Source organism: Pinus tabuliformis, chromosome J (genome assembly GCF_031772625.1).
Source record: "Pinus tabuliformis cultivar Carrire ecotype Pingquan chromosome J, CPIR1, whole genome shotgun sequence".
In the NCBI taxonomy this organism is placed as follows: domain Eukaryota; kingdom Viridiplantae; phylum Streptophyta; class Pinopsida; order Pinales; family Pinaceae; genus Pinus; species Pinus tabuliformis.
This window is the reverse complement of record NC_142295.1, coordinates 1,481,216,714-1,481,228,687: the sequence shown is the minus strand read 5'-3', so window position 1 is coordinate 1,481,228,687 and position 11,974 is coordinate 1,481,216,714. Positions and strand designations below refer to the sequence as shown.

Genomic DNA, 11,974 nt, shown 5'->3' with positions numbered 1-11,974 from the left:
TAATATATTACAATGGAATGTGGAATTTGGGTCATCATTTTCGCATCATAAAAGTTGATGAAAAGAGAAAAACTTATGATTGTGGAATTTTAGCATCATTTGAGGTGGAATTTCATTCACGTGCAAATGATAGACAACCAATCACAAGCACACATTGCTACTATGGAGTGTTGGAGGACATTATAGAGCTTGATTTTATGTCTTTCAAGAAAATTATTTTTCTTGTTGAATGGTACAGTCTTATCGAAGTGGGAGAAGAAAAAATTATCTTGCTCCATAATAATGGATTCCATATGATCAATACATCTAGGTTTGAAGCCGCTTCTAAACCTTATGTGTTTCCAAGTCAATGTGACCAAAATTTCTCATTCCAAAATTAGAACAACCTGGTTGGTCATTTGTGATTGATTATGATCCAAGAGGACGAAGAGTAACATTTGTTCAAGATGTAGAGGACCATGATTTACTTGAAGATGCATAAGTTCCCCTTGAAGACATGGACGACCAAGATGGAGATGATGAAAAATTTATTGACCAGGATGAGTTTACTTTAGTGTCTGAAGGACATGAGCAACCACATGGGCATCAAATCCATGAAGATGATGAATTCATTGATTTTAATTTACCTGTAGTTGAAGGTGATGAAGACTCTGAAAATGATGGTATTAATTTATTTGCATATTTAGGGTCTATTAATGATGGGGCATATATGCCATCAGATGAGGAGATTTCGTTCGAGGATGACATTTTTTTTCACTATGTTTACTTTAAGATAGTTTTAAGGATTTACTACAATATAATTTTTCTTTACAAGTTAAGCATTGAGATTTTAATTGTAATGAACATTAAGTAATTTGAATGTTTAATGGTTTACTTGTGAGGATGACATTTTTTTATCACTATGTTTACTTTAAGATAGTTGTAAGGATTCACTACAATATAATTTTTCTTTACAAGTTAAGTAATGAGTTTTTAATTGTAATGAACATCAAGTAATTTGAATGTTTAAGGTTTTACTTGAAAGACATATATATTTGGTGTTACCAATTCTATTTTCTTATCGGTTTTTTTATCAAGGTTTTCTTTTTTTCAAGTTATTATGTTTTTTTTTTAAGAATGTGCCCATGGGTGTTACCGATTCTACTATGGGGGAATTCAATGATCTTAACTACTCTTATGTAAATGTTAACAAATGCACGAGGGAAAGACATTTCTATGATGATGCATGAGGTAAGCTTGAATACTGTATTTTATAGGTTCAATTAGCTTATGTTCTGTATCATATTATGCTAATTTATGTTTGTGGAATGTAGGAAATATTTAAAGTTGTTCCAACCTCTATAACACCTTTTAATACATCTAAGGTAATGCTAGTGGTAAAACTTGATCAACATTTTTGTGCATTTAATTAACTTATTTCACTATATCTACTTATTAATATGTGTGTTTTTTCTAAGCGTGCATTTTGTTGGCATGCATGATTCATTTATGCCCCTCAATACACCCAAATTTGGCATGCAGGGATCATTAATGCCCCCATATACATCCAATGTTATGCAAAATGTAAGATTCAACCATCTATTTGTGTGAGTTTGATTATGCTATTTGTTGAGAAATCTAGGGAATATATTTAATAAAGTGTTTGCACAATGACTCCATGAATTATGAGGTTACCAAGAGCTACATTATCCTATGATGATTGCTACCAGTATGTAGACTTTTACTTTAACTATGAGCTCTTTCTCCAATTTGTATGCTTACCATGACGCCTTCTTACTAAGATGCATTCAACCATGGAAAAGGTCTTTCATCTTTTACTTTTTCCTTGCTATTCATCTATATTATCAATAGTGTCGAAGGGTTTGTATAGTTCCCTTATTTCATCATGCCTCTCAATGCATCACCCCATCCATTTTGTACTTCTTATACCCATAATACTATTTTAGCAAGTAGCCCAAGCAATATATTATTCCAAAACATGATGTCAAGTTACTTTTCTAAGGTTTTATGTAATCAAGAGGTCATTTTAGGGTTTCTTAAATTCAAATCTTAGATCATACTCTTTTTCCTTTATGTCATTCTAGAGTTTATCCCATGCCCTAGAAATAAAATCATAGGGAACAAATACCTTAATATTAAGGTTTCTAAATACTAGGGTTTTCTTAAAATATAAACCCATAAATTCAACCCTACCACATCTTGTGATGGACCCTTAAAAAGAAAATTAGTATACATACTTCATGGACACCTATCGGTAGTGCTTATTATTTTCGTTGCCACGATTCTTTGCAATGGTATTGTACATTTCATTGAAAATTTTCCATCTTCATGACCTTCTTTTAATGAGTCTTCCAAGATATTGTCATTCTACAACGGGACTTGCTTCTTCATGTGTTCCATCAAGTATGGTTTCTTCATTTCGACTTGGTCCTAGAGGGTCATTTGACTCTATTTGATTCAAACAAAAATCTTCTGTGCAATATGTAACATGCCCATATGGTTTTTTATGACAAAAAATCAATGACCAATCCTAAGAGCTCACAGTGGGGGTTTAATCTAGAATACAATTCCTTGAGAATGAAACCCATGACTCAAGCATAACAAAAATAATCCTATTTTACCTTTTTTTACATAAATTACATAAAATTGTGATTGCATATGTCATTATGAAGACCGAACCTAGTTACATATTTCAACATTATTCATCTATTATTCCATCTTATTATTTATATTTGTGCCTTGCAGGATGTTTCTAGGGTGACTCCAACAAGTATACAATCTGTTGGTATAGAGGGTCATGTTATGCCCTCTACACCTAGACCAGAACCCCATAACATGCCCTTTACATCAAATGTGGGTTCAATCAGAATTCTCCCACCAAGACCGGAACAAGTTTCTTTGAGGAGTCTTATAGACTCACAAACAAGAATGTTAAGGCTCCTACCAGCTATTCCTAAAAATGTTCAAATCAGACAAGAAATAATTGAACAAATTCAGTTATGGGAAATGCCATTGTTGGAGAGTGTAGCTCCTACCTCAGATCAACAGGTAAAATTATTTTATTTTTTTATAATTTCATTTGTTATGTTTAGGATAATTATTTTAGAAATGAAAAATAGTTTCATATTTTGGTTGGGTTCTTAATAGTTCCACAATTTCATTGTAAATGCAGGAAGTAAGTGACAAAGTTCCTAACGTACCTATAAGGGCATCTACCTCAACCCCCATGACTACAACAATATTATTGGCAACCACAAAAGGAATGAAAGAAGTTACAATCTTGCTCACTTCAGAAGGAAATGTCTTGAAGGATGAAATGGAGTTGAAATTTTTATCACTTTATTTTTAGTCGTACAGAACAATTATTTGGAAATACCATCAAAATATATTGGAGGAAACAAACCAATGCCAAAAAATAATAACTATTTAAAGATGTTGTACTATCATTTGGTAATCCTGAATTTGATAAGGAACTTATTTTATAGATTGCAAGTAAATACGTCCACTCAGAAAGGTTCAATTTAACGTCAAAGTTGACAAAAAACATGATGTATCCATGTCCAGCTTGGATCTCAGACCAAGTGACGTGGGATGAAGTTATGAAATATGCCAAGTTTAAGAGGAAAGTCTGCAAAAATAAAAACTATATGCCATCTACACAAGGAGGAGCTAAGAGACTCCTCTGAGATACAACAAAAGCAACCCAAGCTAGGGTGTCAAAAATTGGATCTCACAAATTAGGCTGTGGTGGATATAATAGTATTCATGGTGGCATATTAAGTGATATTTCCATCTATTATGTTTTCTATTTTAGAAAAAATAACCATGGTCACGTTGAGTTAATTTTATCTTATTAGTTATTTTACCTTATAAATATGATTATCTTTTTTAATGTAGGTTCACCAGTTTCAAAAGGAAGATTCAGAGGAAGACTTAAAATGTGCTTTATTACATGGTTCCCAAGGTCTTCGGCAACAAATGATAGATCGAGGGGAAAAATTAACTACTGGTTATGAATCCGAGGTTAGTTGTTTATAATATTTTATGAATAATGCAATAATTCAATTGGATGTATATTATTATTCAAACAAGTTAAAGTGTGTTGTGTATAGGAATCAGGTGAAACATCTAGGAGTGAGCATGGAGAGGAGATACAAGCACATGATGATTTGTTTGTTGCACACAATCATTCAATTGTCATTCCTGAACCTTGGCAGGAAACCATTATTGAATTTCAGCGAATGGGAGATAGAGATAATGAGGAGGGTGTTCAATTTAATGAGCATTCCACACCCAAAATTAATGTAGCGTCTCACAAAAAGAGGACAAAAATGATTGATATGTGTTATTATTTAATAACTTGAATGTGCATCACTCTAGCTTCTAAGGAGTGCACTAGGTTGTGAGGGTCCAAACATAAACTAATTTTGTGTGCAACAAAACAAATTATGAAGATAATTTGTTTTTTGAACTTTGTGGAACAACATAAATTTTGAAGGTACCTTGTTTTTTGAAGGTACTTTGTTTTTCTGTAGCACTATTTTTATGTGCGTGTCACAAAAAAATAATGCCTTGACTCTACATGATGAATTAAATATATTGTGACTTTGGGTTAGCAAAAGTTGCCTTCAATGGCACTCCTACAACAATCTTCTGGACTATAAGACTTTGTACACTTATGATAGTTGATAATTGAAGATTTTTTTGTCGGGAATTATATTTTAGATCAGATCTATTTTGAATTTAATGCTTGTTGTTTTGTTTGTGTCTCCAAGAGGAAGCCCAACCATCATGTTAGGGAGGGATTCTAATTAAATGCTTACTATTTTTGTTTCCAAGAGATAGCCCAACTATCATTTTAGGAAGGGATTCATTTTTTTTATTTCCTTTTTTCTTACTACGTCTACAACCTTCATTAGTGTTATTACTTATTAATGTGATTTTTGGGTTTCATTGCTACAAGACAAAAAGTCACAGACATGCACTTTTTTCTAAAACCTCTACATACGTGGCATTCGTGTGATCAATCAGTACACCTTATTGCAGTCCTTACATTTTCAAGTAACACACTATTTGTTATTGTTTTTCTTTCTTCGTTGTAGTTGTTTCTTGGTTGTTTTTAGTGATATTCATTCCCTTACATTTGTGGTGAACATTGGTAGGGAAGAAAGTTGTTTAAGGTGTGTTCTTCCATGTGCAATTACTCTTCATTAGCATCACAGGTAAGTGGTTTCTCCCACGTTACATTGTGTTGTTCGATGTCCTACGTTACAAAATAAAAATGTTCCAGATTATATTTACTATGAGTTATCATTTCTTAAAAACTATATGAGAAGGAATGTTATATCTCATTATCAAAATTTTAGTGGGTTTAAGTAGTTGCAAGGTGTCTTCATTGTGGCTTATAGATTTGCTTAACTTAAAAAAATTGTACACTCACCAATGGTAATTGTTTCACACACAGGGTTTTGTCATTTTACAGAATGCGAGCATCATTGGCATTAGCTGTCATGTTTAGCTAATTTAATTCTGTTCAAGTCAGTTGTGTCTGTGGTTACTCTGTTTCTTTGTTTCTTATTCTGTTGCAACATATTTTGTCATGTACGATAGATTTATTTTTAGAGTAGCAAACAAGCCCTCTCTTCTTTGCAAAAGTGTCAAAATCGTTTGGATAACAAATCCAAGTGTTAAAAGAGTCTTCTTAAAAGAGCAACAAGCCCCAAGGAGGTATTTTATTGTCTTTTAATTTTATTTATCTTCTTTTAATTTCAATTTTAGAATCTTCAAAATGATGCTTGTCAACTTTTCTTTTGTCCAAATCTGTGAACACTTAAATTTAATTAATGATCATAACATCCTAAGTAGTAATGGAAATGTCTCAATCATCATTCTAGTAAGAATCTAGCTTCAAAATGATGGATGACAACTTTTCATCTCCTGGATTCATTTTATCTACTGCATTCAATTATATTTTCCCATCATACTAGGGTTCCCACATTCAAAACATTTTCCCAAAGCACAACTCAGTTTAAAAGATCCATGTTCAAAACTTATTTTCAGGGCATTCAGGAGCCAGTGTTAAGAATCTATTTTTCTTTTATAACAATGGGGATTTGGTTAGCTGGTGAAGTCAATGGAGTGTCAAGCTGCCCACCAGACTCCCATTCTTGGCACATGGCATGAGTTTCAAAGGGATGAGATCTATTGCAAGTCCAAGGCTATGTTGGCAGAATAGATATCCCTCAGACCTGGCACCTAGGCAGAAGGAAGTCTACTCTTTGTGGGGTAGCCCCTCAGGATATGACTCTCAAAGAAACTCCAATGAAAGGAAATATATTTTCCATACACAAGGATTGCTTGATAAGCCACAACACAGAGCAGTCTTCCAGTGCACAAAGCATTCTTCAATACCCATTTTTAATTGAATTTTATCTGAAGGCACTAAGGGGGCCCAAGAAACCCTTACTCTTATCTTAAATATTTCTCCAATGCACAATGAAAGAACAAGCATCTAACCAATCGATCTCATATAACTTATTTCTCAAGATGTTTTAAGCATTACAATCATATTGAAAATATTTACAATAAATTCCAAAAATGTGACTACTGGAGCAAAGAAAACCAACATGTGTATCCTTCTCATCCTGAAGAGAAGAAAAATCCTTTGCTTTATCCTTTTGCATTTGTTTTCTCTTCCTTCCATTGAAGGAATTCAGAGCTGCTTCACTTGTAATCTGATCAGAGCTGGAAGATTCTTCATGAGCAGTACTAACTTCTACATCATTAGACTCATTGCCTGATGTTCCAAGTCCTGGTGTAGAAGACCTTGACAGCCCCCCAAAAGAATTTCCATCCCCTGCTTGTTGTACAATCAGTGGAGCATAAGCAACTACAGTCCATGAAACTTTCAAGGATACTGGAGCATCTATATCATCATTGAATTCTTTGTTGATGCCAGTCAAATATGCATGTGATTTTTTCCAATGCATGAATCTGCTATGTTATTATGCTAATTTCAATTTTACAATATTCAAAATGATGCCTCTTAACTTTTTTTTCCAAATCAGTGAACCCTAAAATTTAATTCATGATCATAACACCCTAAGAAGTAATGGAAATGTCTCAATCATCATTCTGTTAAGAATCTAGCTTCAAAATGATGTATAACAACTTTTCATCTCCTAGATTCATTTTATCTACTACATTCGATTATATTTTCCCATCGTACGAGGGTTCCCATATTCAAAACATTTTCCCAAAGCACAACTCATTTTAAAACATCCATGTTCAAAACTTATATTTATGGCATTCAGGAAGGACTACTAAGAATCTATTTTTCTTTTATAATAATGGGGATTTGGATAGTTGGTGAAGTCAATGGAGTGTCAAGCTACCCACCAGACTCCCATTCTTGGCACATGGCATGAGTTTGAAAGGGATGAGATCTATTACAAGTCGAAGGCTATGTTGGCAGAATAGATATCCCTCAGACTTGGCACTTAGGTGGAAAGAAGTTTGGTCTTTGTGTGGCAGCCCTCGAGATATGACTCTCAAAGCAACTCCAATGAAAGGTAATATACATTCCATACACAAGAGTTTCTTGATAAGCCACAACAAAGAGTAGTCTTCCGGTGCACAAATCATTCTTCAATACCCATTTTTAATTGAATTTTATCTAAAGGAATTAAGGGGGCCCAAGAAACCATTGCTCTTATCTTAAATATTTCTCCAATGCACAATGAAAGCACAAGCATCTAACCAATCAATCTCATATAACTTATTTCTCAAGATGTTTTAAGCATTACAATCATATTGAATATATTTACAATAAATTCCAAAAATGTGACTATTGGAGCAAATAAAACCAACCTTTGTATCCTTCTCAGCCTGAAGAGAAGAAAAATCCTTTGCTTTATCCTTTTTCATTTGTTTTCTCTTCCTTCCATTGAAGGCATTCAGAGTTGCTTCACTTGTAATCTGATCAGAGCTGGAAGATTCTTCATGAGCAGTACTAACTTCTGCATCATCAAACTCATTGCCTCATGTTCCAAGTCCTGGTGTAGAAGATCTTAACAGCCCCCCAAAAAATAATTTCCATCACCTGCCTATTGTCCAATCAGTGAAGCATAAGTAGCTACAATCCATGAAACTTTCAAGGATATTGGAGCATCTATATCATCATTGAATTCTTTGTTGATGCTAGTCAAATATGCATGTGAGTTTTTCCAATGGATGAATATGCTATGTTTGTATGCTAATTTCAATTTTAGAATCTTCAAAATGATGCCTGTCAACTTCTCTTTTGTCCAAATCTATGATTCCTAACACTCAAAATTCATTGGTTTCAATTTGACTTGTTTATAGTTTATTTTTTTAATAAAAAAGGTTTTCTACCTTATATGTTTTCCATTTAGAATAAGTTTACAATTTTTCAAATCAATCCCGAATATAAAAATGGGTCATTTGTAGCGAAATTATAGTTCTCTTGTAATATGCTTTTAGAAACTTGAGGTTTATGTTTTTGGAAAAATTATTGCGTTCTAGCTCAATAAATTTGTTGGTTTTGTTTATGCTATATCTTTTGAACATATACACCTCCAGTTTTGAATAGATTGAACAAACTGTGACACAATTTTTGTTTTGTTTCTTTATAAGTTTTTAAAAATTTGTGGATTATTATTTAAAAGTAGGGACTAGCTGTAAATTCTCCTTGTTATTCCTTGAACCATATTTCTATATCGATTAGAATAGAAACAACTAGATTTTCACTAGTATTCATGACATTTTTGGGCTTTGAAAATCGCCATTAGTTTCATGCTTGCAAGCCAAACTCGAGATACAACCTGATAGAAAAACACATCCAGCTTTTTTCTGCACCTATCAGGCTGAAAGTCAAGAAATATGTATGTTGATTGACTGAAGGTTGAAGCTGAAGTAGTTGCCCTCTTGACCTCACCCACTAGTCCACTGCAGAGGGCTTTAGAGCCTGAACTGAACTTTGAACAACAACAACTCAACAGCTGGAAGTTTGAACTCTAGGCTCCATAGCTTAAGGTTTGATCTATATGAACTTGGTGTTTAACTTGTTACTAATCAGAAACATATTGTCTTATTTATTTATTGGCCCATTAGGCAGTAATCATGGTATCTAGCTTGTATGTCTGGCAGTCAGTAATGATCAGGAGTACACTAAAGAAGTTTTTATTTCTATTTTTAAATTGTTTTGTCTTTGTAGATTTTCGTTATCTAGTGTTCAATGATGTCATCATTAAGAAATGCTGTAAAGTGGCAGTCTCACAAGTAACGCGCCCAACCGTGTGTATTTCTTCTTCCTTAGGATTTTCAGTTAGTGATTTATTTTGGAAAAAGTAATACAATAATACAATTTTTGGCATATTTGTTTGTAAACTTTGGAAACCTAGAAATATAAATTATGAAGAAAACATTAGACTATTAGCATTTTTTCCATGCAGGGTTGAAAGGAATAAATTTGGGTTACTATAGAAACACAAGGACTATGTACTTAGGGCTTGTGATTATCACAAGAAGCAAGAAAACATCCAGGTATGCCATGCAAAATTTCTTTATATATTATTTTTTCGATAAATTATTTTTGGGTTGAAATTGTTTCTCATAACGTTTGCAAATAGGAAAAGCTACATCTAATTACCCATAATCTTCTTTTTGTGAAATGGCATGGATCCACAATGGCATCTCTCATTTATGATATAGTTGTCTGTGTAATTTATATATATCGGTGTGCATTTTCTTATGCATGTTCATATGTTACTTTGTTTGTGTGATTTTCTTCACTGTCTTTCCTTGTCATGGTTTATATTGTTATTGATAATGTAGAGGCTTTGAGAGAAAGCACCATCTAGAAACCCTGATGAATTTTATTTTAAGATGATCAACATGAGGACTGTTGATGCCATGCACTGTCAAAAGTAAGGAAATTCAAATATTTCATTCTTTCTTGCTTTAATTTCACTAAAGTTTAAGATGTTAAAAGTTGTTTATTTTTTGTGCTTAGGAGTGGTGCAAAGCAATATTCCAATGAGGAATTGTTATTAATGAAGACCCAAGACATTCAATATGTGCTTCAAAAAGCACATAGTGAAAAGAAGGTACAAACATTACTAAGTACATTGGACAATGTGAAGGTGGATGGCATTTTTATATTTTTTTTGCAATATTTTAATGTGTTTATTATGAATGATACAGAAAGTAGAGCGACTTCAGTCTGCACTTCATTGCATTGGTTTCCCTCCTTCAAACAGACACACTTATTTTTTTGAAGACAGGTATTATTAGCATGCCAAATTTATTCAGTAAGCCATAACACCTTTAGTGGTCAAATGTATGATCACAGATATGGCAAAAGAAAATGCATACATCAATGTTAATTTCATTCATGAGGTTCATTTATTTCCCTAATAGTCTCATTGAGAAATATTCATTATCTAACATATTTGTCAATGATTTGTGTTAACTAACAAGTTATTCATTATGTGCTCTGTCATTGCACCTCTCTGGTATTTTAGATTCTCTTTGCTATTAAATTTAGTAAATCATATTGAATTTTGTGCTTTTGTCTAGAAATGGAATAATAGAGGGAATCTTGGGGTGAGCCCTAGAGCAAGGATCCCCTCCACTCCTACCACTGAAGCTCACATGGAAGAAACTTTGAATTGATGACTAGCCACTCAATGAAGCATGGAGACTAGTACTTTGGATCAAAGGAAATAACCTTTGGCATTGGGCCCTCATGGAATCCACATGCCTCTAGTCCTTTGAAGTCTATCCTAGCCTCTCGGGCACAGTCTCCTCAAATATCTATTAGAAATATATCCTGTTAGTCCTTTGAAGTCTATCCCAGCCTCTCGGGTAGGGTCTCTGCAGATATCTATTAGAAGGATATCCTGTTGGTGGAGGTTGGGGGAAGAGATTTGAGTCCTAACTTTTCCAACATATGAATGAAATCTAAGTCTTTGGATATTGTTTTCTATCGAAACTTGGTTGGACAATAGGGAAGAAAGCATTGATCCCATTGGACAAATCTGGTTGTAGATTCCTAGTTTGACGAGTCACAATTCCTATAACTAGAAACATATTCCCACTCAATTTAATTTATATATACTCTGTGGTAGTGAGAATCTTGTTACCTCCAAAACCTACCTAACACCTCATAAGGGAAAGAACTATATGTAGTAGAATACATACACCCTACCCTATATTTGATACCCAAATGCTATTGTCTTAGGAATTGCCAACAATGACATTATTGTTAATATGATCATTTTAGTGGTTCTCTTAAAATTATATGGAAAGTTATAATAGTACATAAATTACCTATGTGGGTCATTAATATTATCCTGGCCAATTTTCTTAACACCCCCCGAAAAGTTTGATAGTGTTTGTCAATAATTTTTTAAAATTTTGGAAAATAAATATTATTTTATATAGCCTCTCTAAATGAAAAATGTACATCCATCAGAAACAAAGACTTGTGTCTCAATTAGTTATGTTTTTCCTCTTTATGCATAAATAACCATAAACTATATCCTTTCTGCATATATTGCCAATTTTCTATGTAGCATCAAAAGCACTCCTAGAGTATTGGCAACCTGTTCATGGTGTTACCTGTTGCAGGGGAACCTGGGGATTGGAGCAGAACATCCCCAATATGGGGAGAATGCCGTCAAGAATGGTGGGCGCATGGGCACATTCCAAATGATCCCCCCATATCTGGGGTAGTTTGGGGAACATTCCCCGAATGTTCCCTCTTGTTGAGGAATGTTCCCTAGATGTTCCTTGGCAGTGCCTGTCAGTCACCAATTGTTTCCCAGACATTCCCAATGTTCCCTAGATGTTCCCTGGAGAATTTCACTTGCTCAGTTAGCCGCACTTCAACTTTTGTATGGTATTTTTAAAGTTAAGCGGAAATGTATGTTTTATATTCCATTTAAGAGTG

General features: G+C 33.7%; 1 pseudogene; it reads left to right on the top strand.

The window, feature by feature from the left end:
* Positions 1-9,259: 9,259 nt before the first annotated feature.
* LOC149232981 (putative U3 small nucleolar RNA-associated protein 11) lies at positions 9,260-11,737 on the top strand (annotated as a pseudogene).
* Positions 11,738-11,974: the final 237 nt, after the last annotated feature.